Genomic DNA, 16,472 nt, shown 5'->3' on the forward strand with positions numbered 1-16,472 from the left:
GCTATTCCCAGCAGGTTCAGAGGGCCCCCTGAGCAAAACCTCAGTGGATTGGAATTTCTCTAAAAGGAACATGAATCTTTAGATGCATTCACCAAAGGGGGTATAATTCAAAGACCTGGGCAGAATATCATGCTAACTACAGAGGGAAGTAAGGGGAGAAAGAGAGAAACAAGGGAGGGTTACAGGGAGGAAACAGGCAAGCAGTCCAGGGCTGAATACATTCTAGGAAGCAAAATCAGAAAAAGTGTATGCACACAGATTCTCACAGACTTGTGAGAGAAAGGGGGGAATGAATACAGTCTGCAGGAGTAACAAGCCCAAGAAATGAGCAAGATGGTGAAAAATACCTCAATGAATCAAACGCAGTAAATGGCTAGTAAATTTCCTTTTTTTTCCCCTGTGTTTTCTATATTCTATTTGTACTGGTCTTTCCTTGGTTCCTGAATATAACATTAAGTTTCTCTGCTTGTGGCTGAGCCTTTAATCTTTTCTCTGCCCACAGAATTCTCCCATTCTAACGTTGGGGACTAGCTAATAATTCTCACTCATTGGAGTGCAGTTTAAATATGATCAGTCCATCTGTTATAGGTTCCAACAGCACTTTTGCTTTTGAGACCCTTAATATACTTGCAATTAATTATTTAATAGCTGAGTTCCCTGAGAGACAATCTATGAGAGCAAGGACTATTATCTACCTTCTTGACAATGATGTCCTCAGTACCCAGAAAGTTATTGGAATGGTGTTTAACGTTTTCTGGATGAATATAAAGTAAAATTCATTTGGCAAGTTGTACAGTTGACCCTTGAATAACACAAGTTTGAACTGCATGGTCCACTCATATGTAGATTTTTTCACTAAATACTGTACAGTACTATAAATGTGTTTTTTCTTCTATATGATTTTCTTAGTAACATTTTCTTTTCTCCAGATTACTGTGTTATAAGAATATAGTACATAATACATAGCATACAAAATATGTGTTACTTGACTATTTATGTTATCAGTAAGTCTTCCGGTCTTACTTGAAGTCAAAAGACTCTTAGTAGTTAAGTTTGGGGGCAGTCAAAATTATCTGCGGTTTTTCGACTGCACGGGGCAAGGGCTGGGGTTGGTGCCCTTAACCCCCGTGTGGTTCAAGGGTCAACCGTAGTATATTCAAGTATATGGTAGCCAGCTAGGCTCACAGCAATGTCATGGTTGTCCTGTCTCGGGCTATGTATATCTTCATGCCCTCCTCACTTTAACACGTGGTTTTAATTAACTCCGTGTCCCACCCTTCACAAACACTCTAAGTGGGCTAACATATTACCTATTTCCAAACTTTTTTCCTTTCTCTTGATTTCTGTATTAGTCAGGATAGTAAGTTACGCTGTGATCACAAATAATCCCAAATATCAGTGATTTACATAAAAAAGCTTTATTTCCCACCTATGCAGGTCCTCTACAGGGCCAGGCAACTGCCCAGAACAGCTGTTCCCAACACTAGGGCTCAGTGACCCAAGTTGCTGTGGTCTTGTGTCAACCCCATAGTAACATGCTTGCTCTGGTGTGGAAGGGAGCATGGAGACTCACACAAAGGCCCTTGAATGGTTTGGCCCGAAAGTGACACATGCTGTAGATGCCAAGTTGGGAAAACTACCCCCAGGCCCACATTTCACCTCATGGGATGAGAAAGTGTTCCTGGAAGTAGAGGAGAATTGGATAATAGTAGATGCTGGCAATGTCAATGACATCTTCTAATCTAGAGCCTGAAAAGCTACACACTCATTTCCCAACCTCCCTTGCATCTCAACGTAGCCATGTGAGACAGAGGGATATTTTTCTTTACCAGCCCATCTTCAAAAGTCCCTGGAGAACTCTGTCTAACCTGTCTTGTCTATAGTGCCCACGCCTGGACCAATTGCTGTAGTCCTTCAGTTGATCTTCTTATTAAGTCAGGAGTGACATTATTTCAGTTCCAAATAACAAAAAATAATCACCAGCTTTAAACAAATTCAGGTATGAATCACTGAAATTCTTTTGTTAACATCTCAGAGCTCTGCGTCAACTCTAGCATTTGCCTACATCTTTAGTCCTTGTCATGTGAGACAAATAAGCCTCTAAATTCGTTTAAGCCAATTCTTCTGTGTGGAAAGTTGAGAATAAATGAGCTCAGGATTTACTTGCTGCTATAGTGCCAATCTCATTGAGATATCCAGTCTGAAAGAAAGAAAAAATCCCACAGAGAGAAGCAAAGAGTAATAATGAAGAGAAAAACAGAGTGAAAGAGACCTGAGAGCTTTCAACCTCAGGGATCCAAATGATATTGTAGAGCACATTACACCCTTCAAATCACTTTCCTAGCTATTGTCTGATTTCATACAATAATTCCAATAAGACAGGCAGGGCAAATATCATTGGCAGAGCATATGGAAGTCTGGAAAGTTGAGGGCTATTACCAGATTTGTCAACCATTCACTGTTCAAGCTTAAGCATGTCTATAAGATAAGGAGCTTGAACTAATCTGGTATGGTAAATATGAACTCAACTTTTGACCTCAGAAACATTTTAAAGCCTACCTCATCCACTCATAGTCTGTGTAACTCCTAGTAAATTTAATTAGCCTACCTAAGTCTCCATTACTTCATCTGAAAAAGATGGGGACAATGACATGTACTCCACTTTGTTGTAACAATTAAACAAAATAAAGATCAAGCATCTAGCATGATGCTTGATCCAGAGTACATCCTCAATAAACACAATTTCTCTGCTACTACATCTGTCTTCTCCCAAGGTTTCCTTTCAATCATGAAATCATATTCTCATTTTACACACAAGTTTACTGAGTCACTGAAGGTTTAAGGACTTGCTCAGATCAATCTACCTATCAGGTTTTGAAATGGGACCCAGTTCTGATATGGAATCATAATCTGGTTCTCTAGCTAACATTCTTGTATTACTCCCAAATTCCCACAATCCCTTTGACTCATACAGCATTCATCAAGCAGATACTATGCAAAAGTAAATTGTTCACCAACCCTTAAGGCACCATGATCCTCCCATTGCTATAGTGTCCCTACAGACACAGGATGTTTATAGTACCATACAATTTGAGAATTGAAAGAGATCTTAACAGCAATTTACTTTAACTTCCTACTCAGTTCTGGAATTCCTTTTCTAACAACCCTCATTTTGTGGCCATATAGCTTCTGTCAGAACATTCCAACACAGATGCCACTAATGGTGAAAATGCTGTGGCTCTGGTAACATGATTTTAGAAGTCAGCCCTCATTTAGGACACCTGGGTGGCTCAGTTGGCTAAGTGTCTGACTTAAGCTCAGGTCATGATCTCATGGTTCATGGGTTCAAACTCTTCATCAGGCTCTACACTGACTGCTCAGAGCCTGGAAGCTGCTTCGGATTCTGTGTCTGTCTGTCTGTCTGTCTCTCTCTCTCTCTCTCTCTCTCTCTTTCTCTCTCTTCCCTCCCCTAATTGTGCTCTCTCTCTCTCTCTCAAAAATAAAGAAATAAACATTAAAAAAAAAGAATTCAGCTGTCTTTTGAATACTGGTGTCAGAAATTTAACTCAAACTACCCATACCAAAAAGAATATATCTTCTCATACACTAATTTATGTAGTTAGGCCAGGCTTCAGGCATTTTCCCAATAAAGGGACTTGACTACTACCATCAGGATCTGAACTTATTCTCCCTCTATTTCTTAGTTCTATCCCTGAACCAGTCACAATATCAGAAAAATGCAAAAGTCTGATTTGCCAAGTTCAAGCCTCACATCCAATCCTATTGTCAGGGATAGAGTCAGTACCACTAAACCCTAAGATCTGAGGATGAGAGAGAGACAGCTCTCCAGAAGAAATCAGGATAGTCACTAAGAAAAAGGAAAAACGAAAATGAAGCAATAAAGTTCACTACATGCTATCTCCTTTCATATCCTGAACCAGAAAAGGTAGTTAAGGCCTTTTTACTCAAAACCTTGAAGGTTAAAATATAGCCAACATTTGCAACATGCCCTGCAATGTACTGTATCTATTAAGAATTCTTTTGACTGCAAGTAAATAAATAACCAACAAACACTGGCTTAAATAATAGAAGATTCATTTTTCTCACAGAGAAAATGAATGATTTTTAGCCCTTATTCCAAGCTTAATAGTGTCGGGTCTCTGGGTTGACAACTCTGAGGCTCGGGTAGTATTTCCTGATGGCAGCAAGTTGGTCACACAAACTCTAAGTAACGTGCCTTCAAAGGCAAGAAGCAAAAGGCATCTTAGAACAATTAGTATACTTCTTTCTGATCTAGAAGAGAAATCTCTTTCCCAGACACCTTCAGAAAACCTCTCTTTACCTCTCACTGGCCAGAACTGGGTCACACGGCCACATTCAGCAGTAGGGCATATGGGTACCTGATTCTCCAGGCTCTAGAGTGGAAGACAGACCAAAGGGTCATGGCTTTGTGTAGCAGCATTGTCTACCATAAGTATGTTATCAAATGTGGTTTTGATCCCTCTTCCTTCCACTCAACCAAATAAGGAAACTTGCCCTATTAGATCTAAATAAGAAGAGGTCTTGGGTGCCTAGTGGCTTAGTCAGTTAAGCCTTGGACTCTTGATTTTGGTTCAGGTCATGATCTCCATGTCAGTGAGATCAAGCCCTGCATCAGGCTCTGCACTGACAGCTCAGAGATTCTTGGGATTCCCTCTCTCCCTCTTTCTCTGCTCTCCTCATTTATGCTCTCTCCCTCTCTCTTTCTCAAAAATAAATAATTTTTTTAAAAAGACTTTAGAGAGAGTAGATCTTGACCCCATAACCTCAGGACCTCCATATTATTCCAAAAGAGTAATCAGACTTTTTTGAAATTGGAACTGAATTGTAAAGTCCACAGAAAGAAAAATCAAAGATTATGTGTATATTCCATAGAAACTAACACAGTGCATGGCAAATTACAGACAATAAATATTTCAAACTAAACCAACATATCCTACTCAGAGACGGTCACATTTGCATTAATTGGCAATATTAATCACAGATCAAAGTTTACCTATTTACTCTTTTAATGTTTTCCCTTTTAGTAGCAATTGGTATTAGTTCACATGTTGGGAACCATTTTACTGGGTTTCAGTATGTTGGTTTGCTTGTTGATTCCCTATTCAACAATCATGTGATCTGTAAGGAGAGCAAATTATATTAGCCACATGCTCTAATCCAGTGGTTCCCAAACTTTCCATGGAGAGACTACGTCAAAATCCCTCAGGAAGATTTTTACTTACAGATTCCAGGTCACCAGCCTGAGAATTTCTGATTCCCTGGGCTCCAGGTGAAGTCTTGGTAATGGCATTTTTAAAAAGTTTCCAATTCAGCTGAGTTTGGAAATACTGGTAAAATCAATCAAACCAATCAACAGGTCTGTTTCCATCTGTACTTTCCAGTCTAGTAGGCATCCTGTTGTCAAAGGTCTGCCCAGCAACCCAGTGACTACCTTGTATAACTATTGAGAGACCTCAAAGAGTTGAAATCCTTCCAACAAGATAGGGAATGTCTCATTCATGGGGCCTTTTTGAGAAGGTAATTTTAATGCCTGCCATGCAGATGGCAACACTTGCCAAGCTCCACATCTTCCCAGAACCAGCCCAAAGACAATTCATAATCCAAAGTCATCAACCACTTCTGCCTCCCTGGCAGGAATCTCTCCCTCCCACTCCCCAGACACATGACCCATATCAGTGACGAACAGTAAAACATCATCCTGCCTATATTTACGCTCAGTCAGATTCATGAAGATTCCTCTTTGTTCTTATGCACTTAGATTTAATGTTTTGCCCAATTTCCCCCAGCTCAATGGTCTGCAAAATCTTTGAGATTTACCCCCCACTCCACCTCATAGCTCTTTGCTCCACTTTAAATTGGAGGCCTAGTGACCCAGAATGTCAAAGCAAACCAAGGATCACAATATCATTCACTTATCCAGCCAACAGAAGGAATGATCTGCCTCAGGGTGCATTACTTTTCCATCTACCCAATAAGTGCAGTTATGTACAGCAAGAAAAGCAAATGTTTATTGCAACCTATCTCTAAACCCCTGAGCACTAAGATATAACATTGCTCCTCCTTTAGAATTAGGTTGTTTTAATCTAAGCACAATTGTCTGTATATAACATCTATCCCACTGAAAAGTTGGTATGTGACTCTATCTTTCTATGAAACACACAAGTGACATACAAAGAGGAATCTCCACCCAAGCAAGACAGGCAAATCCCCAGGTTGTTAGGGCAATAGCCAGTGTTTGCAGCCTTTGATACTTCCTCTTGAAGAGGGAACAAAAAGACAGATTGATTTCCCCACTGAACATATGGTAGGCCTCCACCCAGGGACTTTCAGCCCTAAGAAAAAGGAGATTGTCAATCAAGAGGTAAATTCTGGCTCTTGACTGCTCTGTTCACTTGTCCTCCCTCCCTCCCTCCCTCTCTCATCTCCTCCCTCCCTCCCACTTTCAGTTAACTGGAACATCAAAAGAATAACAAACAATTCAGCAACAGAGTATGGTTAACAAAATCTGATGTAAATACTTACCAGTCTCAGACCAAGGAAACAATTTCCCCACTGTATTTAATATTCCTCGTATCTTCCTGGATATGTTATAGTTTCCCTTGGGCTACATGTTGAAAGAATAAAGAATCTAGATGCGAGTGTAACAATTAGAGTTCAGGATCTATTAGGGAAAACAGCCTAATGTTCCATGATTTGAAGCATCTAGGAAGCTGGAGGGGGGTGGGGGTGGGGGGTCAGTGTGACAAAATAACACTTTCTAAATATATGAAAAGCTACCAAAGTGATACACATTGAGTATTGAGCACAACGAAATAAGCTAAATTATAATGAGATGTGGCAATTAGACATAGAAAAAATGTTACGTTAATCAATGATAGTTATTGAGCACAGTTACAACTCTCTGAGAAAACAGTCTCAGAGACTTGCCCAAATTCTCACAGGATTTGAGCCCAGGTCTCAGAGACTCCACAGAGGGTTGGATAGGTTTGTGGAGAGACATGGAAAGAAATAGTAAAAGAAAAACCTCACTTGATTCTTTCATCCTCATTAATGAAACTGACATTATGACCTTATTTCAGTCCCCACCCTCCTCCAATAAGGATGGCCATGTTTTGCCACTATTTATAACAAAGCTTTAGGATAGAATATCTAGGGCCACCATGGCCAGGCAAGGGAAACGTATGTAGATTGTATTATTGTAAGACTGTATTACTGTAAAAAAAAAAAAAAAGATTTGCTTCTGCCCCTGGGGACTACCTCCCTGCGGGAAGATTATACACCTTGCTCTATTGGCTTTAGGTTTGGTCATGTGACTTATGTTACCTCTTCTTGCTGTGGGGTTTGTACATCTTCACCCTGTTGACCTCAAGAGTGTCCACGTGAATTTCTCTGGCCAGTGTAATATGGGCAGAAGTAATGCATGTCAATGTATTCTCACTTCCAAATAAGAACTTTCAGAGCCAGTTCATGTCCAGCATGTCTCGTTTCCTTTTGCAGCAGGCTGTCGATGACACAAACAGAAGCTGCTCTGTCAGCCTGAGTGGAAGAGCAATGACAACATCAAGCGGAATCATAGCCACCTACGATGAGCATTCAGCATGAGCACAAAGTAAACCTTTGTTGTTGTGACCGTTAAGATTTCAGGGTCATTTGTTACCGCAGTGTAAGACGGTGTAGGCTGACTGATAAAAGAAAGTGATCCTGATGTCTGCATTCCAAGGCTTCCTAAGGGACAGTCCCAAATACAGGATGGGTGGCTTCTTTATCATAACTTCTTCATCCAAACCACTTGATCTAAACTATTTCAACCAAACCCCTTCCTCCAAGTCCTACAAATTTAGATTGGGAGTAAAAAACATAATTTTTTAATCTACATATAGAATGCCTCCATTGGTTCTGTTTAAAAAAGCAACAAAAACAATGAAAACACTGCCTAGAATTGGACGTAGTTCTTAAGAGCAACCCTTTGTAGTCAATCAGACATGGGTTCTAATTCATTAGTTACCTTGGGACATATTATTTCCTATTTCTTCAAACCATGGTTTACTTATTGGTAAAACAAGAACAATAATGGTGTTGTGGGGAGTGTGGATTCAGAGAGGTATTGTAGCAATATCACTAATTATCAGGAAAATTCAAGTCAAAACCACAGTGAGATATCACCTCAACTTGCTAAGATGTCTATTACCAAAAGCAAGAGATAACAAGAGTTGGTGAAGCAGGAGAGAAAAGGGAACTCTTACACACTGTTGGTAGGAATGTATATTGGTGCAGCCACTATGGAAAACAGTATGGAGTCTCCTTAAAAAATTAAAAATAGAGGGGTGCCTGGATGGCTCAGTTGGTTAAGCATCCAACTTTGGCTCAGGTCATAATCTCATGGTTGGTGAGTTCAGGCCCCACGTCAGGCTCTGTGCTGACAGCTCAGAGCCTGGAGCTGCTTCGGATTCTGTGTCCCCCTCTCTCTGCCCCTCCCCTGCACGTGCTCTGTCTCTGTCTGTCTCTGTCTCTCAAAAATAAATAAACATTAAAAAAAAGAATTAAAAAAACAAAAATAGAACTACCATATGATTCAGCAATTCCATTTCTGGGTATATATGCAAAGGAAACTACCTCAAAGAAATATCTGTGACCCCATGTTTATTGTAGCATTATATACAATAACCAACATGTGGAAACAATCTAAGTGGCTATCAGTGGATAAATGGATAAAGAAGATATTATATGTGTAGATATATAATACATATGTGTATTACATATATATATACATATTATATATTTATATATAATGGAATATTATTCAACTATTAAAAATATGGATATCCTGCCATTTGCAACAATATGAATGGACCTTGAGAGTATTGTGCTAAGTAAACTAAGTCAGGTAAAAACAAATACTATCTGATCTCATTTACATGTGGTGCCTAAAAAAAAAACTGACCCCATAGAAAGAACAGATAAGTGGTACCATTTGCAGGGGTGGGGAGTGGGGGAAATTAGTGAAGGTGGTCAAAAGGCACAAATTTTATTTATAAAACAAATTCTAGGAATGTAATGTACAGCATAGTGACTATAGTTAACAATACTGTATTCTATATTTGAAAATTGCTAAGGGAATAGATCATAAAAGGTCTCATTATAAGAAAAACAACTGCAACCTAATGAGGTGATGGATGTTAACTAAAGTTATTGTAGTAATCATTTCCCAATATGTACATATATCAAATCATTACAATGTACAACTTAAGCGTCTATAATATTTTATGTCAGTTATATCTCAATAAAACTGGGGGGGAAACAAACACTCTAAAATGCATAGAATAAAAGATGGGTATTGTGAGGATAAAATGAGGCAAAGTACGTAAAACCCTTGCCTGCTTCTGCCGCACGGTTAAAGCACTCGACAAATGTTAATTACTTTTAGGAACAAGGACACTGCAGGGTATAAGAGGATAAATCAGAATTTAATAGGGCTAACAAAACATAATCATAAATAACTATAATAAAAGCAAAATGTTTTAAATGCTTTAAGAGTAACACAGATAGAAGAACAGAGGAGGAAACACAAAACAAGTGTAACTGGAAAGGAAGGGCAGAGAAATCAGAGAAGACTTCATGGAAAAGGTGGCATTTGAATTAGACCCTGTATCAAAATCCTTTAAATATAGATCTATGCTTTAAAATTTTCCTAGATTTTAGCGGCAAGAAAATTCTTCTCTTCTTGAAAACTTGTAATCCTTCCCTTTAATAGCTAGTAAACTGTGGCCTATCATGCTTCCTTCTCAGCACTTGAATGAAAGATCTGGACAAATACAATATTTGATTTGGGAGATCATCTCAGACATTGCTCTCCCCTTTCTTCCTTTATGGCTTCTGATTTTGCTCTTGGTCACTTTTTACTACCTTATGTAAACCCTGTGTCTATATTTTTATCACAAGCTTCCTCAAGTCCATTCTCGCACATTGATAAGGTATGTATTTTAAAAAAATACAATATGCTTTTTCTTCCTTCCTGTCTTTTTTTAATTTTTTTTTTTTTGAGAGAGAGAGAGAGAGACAGAGAGACAGAGAGAGTGAGCATGAGTGAGGGAGGGGCAGAGAGAGAGGGAGACACAGAATCTGAAGCAGGCTCCAGGCTCTGAGCTGTCAGCACAGAGCCCGACGCGGGGCTCAAACTCACAAGCTGTGAGATCATGACCTGAGCCAAAGTCAGATGCTTAACCAACTGAGCTGTCGAGGCGCCCCTCCTTCTTGTCTTTCTTCGCCTTTTATTTTGGTAACTTGTTCAAGGATGGAGAGACTACTCACTCCTTTGTGGTTTGTACAGAACTTAATAGAATGGGGAGTAAGAATGCTCAAGCCAGGTGGGCACCATACACTGAGGCATTAGTAAAGTATTAAGTGCTAATTTTCAGGTTAGATCCAATTAGCATTATTTCTCACTTTAGCAAAAAAGAAAACCAGCATAACCAAGAGGAAGGTCACTATTATTCAGCTGAATCGTAGTGTGAAGTGGCACGTTTTTAGGTTGGGAGAGTTACCACCTTAGTTCTCTAAAGAACAAAAATTTTTTGCAAGTCAAACCAGTGAAATGATGTCATGTATCCCAACTACAAAACAACTTGGTCCTTTTCAATAAAACTCCAGCTCTCTTTTCTATACAAAAGTAAGGGAGAAATCAAGGACTTACAGAAGACTGCATAAGAATGAGTTAGAATTCAAAAGTTTTGTGTTCAAATATCCAGGAAAAGTACTGATTTATTCTAAGGGGTATAATTAAATAGATTTTACATCATCTAAGTAGTAAAAGTGAGGCCGTAAGGTATGGATACCAACATCATTAGCATTTTTGTTGGTGGATAAGAAAGCAATTCATATGAAAACATGTTACCAGGAAAACAAGAAACCAACAGACTTATTTATATGAAATGACCATTTGAATCTCTGAATTATCAATTTCACTGTAGTCATGGACATAAATGTCGTTTCATAAAACCTAAAGGAAATATCTGAAAGGATTTTGAAAACTAAAATGGCCAACCTGCTAATCCCATCCATCAGTAATTGTTAACAGAGTGGCAAAATAATACATCCCTGTCAAAATTTAACTTTCATTCAGAGCAAGGAGTAAAGAACTGCAGAGAAAACTTTCTGTTCATTAAAACACATTGTTTACTGCATAATGAGGAATTCTCTCTGGCAAAAAGAGATCAGGAAACAGTTCACTGGTAACTTGTAGCTCAGTTTTTCAGAAATTTTTGCAGGAACTGACATATCTTTCTTACATAACTTAAGGTTTGCAGTAATATAATAGCATGTCCATTTCATAGCACACTTTCACTAATGCTTGTTTATAAAGAAAAAGTAGAAATGGGGAAATGCCCGTCTCCCAAAGATAACCACTGTTGATCTTTGGCTTATCATTCTGGCTTATTGTCATCCTCAGACACACTGTTCTACAAGCTACTTAAACAGTACTGACTAAAAATTATATTATGAATCTGTTCCCATATCAATACATCACCATCTTTCATTGCTACATGGAATTCTATCATTTAAATTTAACGTAGTATATTTAATAAATCACCATTACTAGGGATTTGGGACAGTTCACTTGCTGTGAGTATTGTAATACAATTGTCTTTACACATATATAATTGTTTCTTTCTGATAATTTCCTCTAGTGGAATTTTCTATGTCAAAGAAAAAGCACATGTTTAAGGCTTTTGATACAATATCCCAATACCTATTTATATGCTATACACAGTATAAGAAATGATTGACATTCCTTTGTGCTCTCCAGGACCGAGTATTATTACTCCTTTTTAAATGTTGGTTCTTATAACATATATGTTTTAATTTCTGTCTTAAAGATTAGGGTGGCTCCATAGCATGATATTCATCTAAGAACTCTCTCAGACCTAGTAGCTTACAGTGTAATCATAATCATATTTTTTCCAAAAGTGAGAGAGTACAGTCTCCATCCTTCATCATGGGCTTATTAACCTGACAGAGTTACGTTAACCGGGCCGAGTTGCCCAACCTATTTCTGACAAAGCACGTCACCTGCAGTTTGAACAGACTGGTGGAGTTACGCTCTCCCCAGCCTCTTGGGTAAAGAGCCACTTCACTAAACTAAATGATACACAGGTACCCGCAGTTTACGCGGTGGTATCCTAGTGTGTCAAAAGGATTGAAGCACTCTTCATCATAAAGCACTGTGGAGGAAGAATCTTCCTCATTCTTGAGATTTAGAAGGAAGAACTTAACCTTTATGCATAAGTATTTCCGATGTATAAATTAAAAGGAAGCTGGTAGCAATTATAAATGAGCATTGTGAAACACAAATTGTGAATGTCAGGGCTGAATATCATTTAAATCAACCATGAATATTTCCATATCTCTACAGGGTCTGTATTAAAACCTTTCTTTCCTCATGATTAGAGGTTATCGGGCAAAGGTATTTACCTTGATTCTGTAATTCTGAAACAACAAAAAGCCTCACTAGGTTTTTGTGATAAAGAAAATGGGAACTGGGAAGCATGCCCTTTAAATACCAACTTCTAATTGCAAAGATGTGAATATGTAAATCCAATTACATACATTTAAGGATTAGATATTAATTGGATCTGCCTTGATATAAATTGCACACTCAATTCTTTTATTAGAAATGATCATCACTTTCCATTTTGGCATTTGGTAATAACTGACAAAATATCACAGCTTCTTTCTCGCTCTGAGATTTGTTGAGGCGACATTATAGCTCACACAGATTAAATATCGTTGTCTTGAACCCTAGAGCCATTAGAATATGTGCTAACACTTGACTTGAAAGGAACAAAAAAGTGATCATACTACCATGACCTCATAATCACTGGGCAATTAGACTCTGCCACACATCCTAATTGGCTGACAGGTAGTAAGAAATGGTCAGATGGTAGGAGACAGGGTTCTCGCATGTTCTTTGGGGACAGGCACATCTTTGCTTCTGCCTCACTGATACCACACGAGCATTTGAGACTCATTGGCATCCTTCCACATTCTTTTCTACCTGTTTTTATAGTAATTTGTTGATACCAATGTGATGGCTAAGAGATGTCCTGATAGCTGGTAAACATTATTTCTGGACGTGTCTGTAAAAGCATTTCTGGGAGAGATTAACATTTGAATTGGTGAACTGAGTAAAGCAGATGACCCTCCGCAGGGTGGATGGGCAGCATCCATTCACTGAGAGACCAATCAGAACAAAAAGGAAGGGAAAGAGCGAGTTCACTTTCTCTCTGTTTGAGCTAGAGCATTCACCTTCTGCCCTCAAACGTTGGCACTCCTGATTCTCAGGTCTTGATACTTGGCCTTAATTACACCAACAGCTTTCTTGTCTCTCCAGCTTACAGAGAGTAGGTTGAGAACTTCTTGGCTATCATAATAACATGAGCCTATTTCTATGATAAATATCTTTCTAGGTAGATAGACAGACAGATGCAGACATAGAAATAGCAGAATGTATATCACCGAGATCACAGAGACATGATTAGACTCTTCTGGTCATTTGAGCATTGTACTAACATCTACTCACCTTTATAGTCCTTATTCCAATATCATATATGTACAGCATCTTATTGTATACCCTGTTTCATACACACACACACACACACACACACACACTATAATACTACATACTAAATACTAAAATACTATAATATATATTTCATTATGTATATATTATATGTCTATTATACTATAAATAGATATCTCATATATCTATTATATACTATAAGAGATATCTATATCTATTATATAATATGTGCCAAGAAGTGAGGAGCAGTTGACAAGACCCTGAGGACCATGTTTGGTGTGTTCTAGAAACAGAAAGGAAACCAATATGTCCTTTTAGGGCATGTGGAGGAGGCAGAGAGAGTGAAAGGAAATAGCCTCAGAGTGGTAACTAGAGGGAAAACAGTATAGGTGGTGGTAAGGATGTTCATCCAGGTGATATATCCATTTAGAAAGTTTGAGCAGATTTGACTTATATTTTTTAAAATCACTCTAGATTCTGAGTAGAGAAGACACATCCAAGAGGCTAGCATTGTAAACTAGAAAGCATTTAAGTGACAGCTGAAATTGTCCTGCCAAGAAATGCTGGTTTGGGACCTGCATTTGTTGATCTGGAATGGGAAAGACAGAAGTTGAGATGACTTCTAGCTTTTTGGCCTGAGCAACTAGACGAATGAGTTGTCATTTACTGAGAAAGAAGACTAAGACACAAGCAGGTTGTGATATTCATTTTTTTAGCCATTTTATTTGAGATAACTACTTAATATAAAACAGAGATTTTGAGTGGGCAGGTAGCTGACATATAAAGTTCAAAGGTTAAGGCAGGACTTACCTGTTTGGGAGTCATAAATGGTATTTAAAGTATAGGAGTAGGGGCACCTGGGTGGCTCAGTCAGTTAAGCGTCCGACTTTGGCTCAGGTCATGATCTCATGGTACGTGGGTTCGAGCCCCATGTCGGGCTCTGTGCTGACAGCTCAAAGCCTGGAGCCTGCTTTGGATTCTGTGTCTCACTCCCTCTCTGCCCCTCCCCCACTCATGCTCTGTCTCTCTCTGTCTCAAAAATAAGTAAAACATTAAAAAAATAAATAAAATAAATAAAGTATAAGAGTAGATGAGATCACAAAGGGAATGAGTTAGAGAAGTAAAGATCAAAATCCTATACCCAGGGCCATTCCAATTTATAGAGATATGAAAGATGAGGAGAAATTAGCAGAGGATACTAAGAAATAGTGCCCAGTGAAGTATGAGTAAGAAAGCTCTTAGTATAAATAAAAATATAATATTAGACCTATAATTAGTCATTAGTCATTACGGATAATTTATTCTGCCTGGGCTCTGTGACAACATGTGAATTAATTAGAAAGTTATTGCTCTCTAAGGGAGCACATTGAATAGATACACTAGTTAGCCTCCTAAAATGGCTATAAATGAGTCTTTCCTCCTAATATTCACACCCTGTGTAATCCCCTCTCCTTGAGTCTTGACTGCACCTAATGACTTGTTTCTAATGAATAAAATATGATAAAAAGTGATGAGAGGTCACCCTTGAGATTAAGCTATAAAACACTGCGAATTTCACCTTGCTAACATTCTCTAGATCTTCTTACATGCTTCCCAAGATGAAGAGGACTATTGGGCAGAGACCTGACGGCAATCTCCAACCAACCAGTCAGAGGAAGTAAGACCTTCAGTCCAACAACCCTTGAGTAAACTGAATTCTTCCAACAACTATTTGAGTGAGCTTGGAAGCAAGTCCCTCCCCAGTAGAACCTTCAGATGAGACCACAGACTCAAGGTCAGCACCTTGATTATAGTCTATGAAAGGCTACAAAGCATAGAATCCAGCTAAGCCATGACTAGATTCCTGACCCATAGAAACCATGAAATGATAAATGTAGTTTTAAGCCATGACTAGATTCCTGATCTTCAGAAACTGAAATCATGGGGCTCCTGGGTGGCTCAGTCGGTTAAGCCTCTGACTTCAGCTCAGATCATGATCTCACAGTTCATGAGTTTAAGCCCCGTGTCAGACTCTGCACTGACAGCTCAGAGTCTGGAGCCTGCTTCGGATTCTGTGTCTCCCTCTCTCTCTGCCCCTCCCCCACTCGCACTCTGTGTGTGTGTGTCTCTCTCTCAAAAATAAATAAACATTAAAAATTTTTTAAAAAGAAACTGTGACAGCACAAATGTTGTTTTAAGCCACTAAATTTTGAGTAATCTGTTTTTCAGCAACATACAGCAAATGCAGTAAGGAAAATGAGACAATTCAGAGATCACTATAATACAAAGCAGCATTTATTGGGGCTCCCTTCCCCCATTCTTATTTCAGCTAACACTCTATGATAATAGTTATAATAATCTTAGTATGAATTATTGCTCTCGAGTTAACTTTCCTCCAGTATAGTTGCAGTTTTGGTCTTATCTAAAATTGAAGAGTGAAAATAATCAGTGAACAAGTCAGAAAAAAAATGTGAATAAAAATAGTTTCCTAGCACCTCTGAATTAATACTGCAGAAGATAGTCAGATTCTGGCCCTGATTTAAACACTTTAAAGTATCTCGTTTGTTTTGAAACTTCTCTCTCCTCTCCTGCTGACTCTTGAGCGAGTCCAGCCCCACCTTGGTGACATAACTCTAATTTAAGCTTCTTTCCAAACCCGTTATGATTTCCACTTCACTGCCCTTGAATGCCATTGAATTAAGATACGAGCATAATTAATGGACCACCTTGCTAACACGATTTCTTCTTCACATCTCAGAGGAAATGTCAAGTCACATTTCCTTTAGAAATCAAGACTAGCAACAGATTCACTGTCATTTATAAATTAGTTAACAAATAGAAAGGCAAAGACATACAGAAATAGTTAAAATATGTA

This window comes from Lynx canadensis, chromosome D2 (genome assembly GCF_007474595.2).
Source record: "Lynx canadensis isolate LIC74 chromosome D2, mLynCan4.pri.v2, whole genome shotgun sequence".
NCBI lineage: Eukaryota > Metazoa > Chordata > Mammalia > Carnivora > Felidae > Lynx > Lynx canadensis.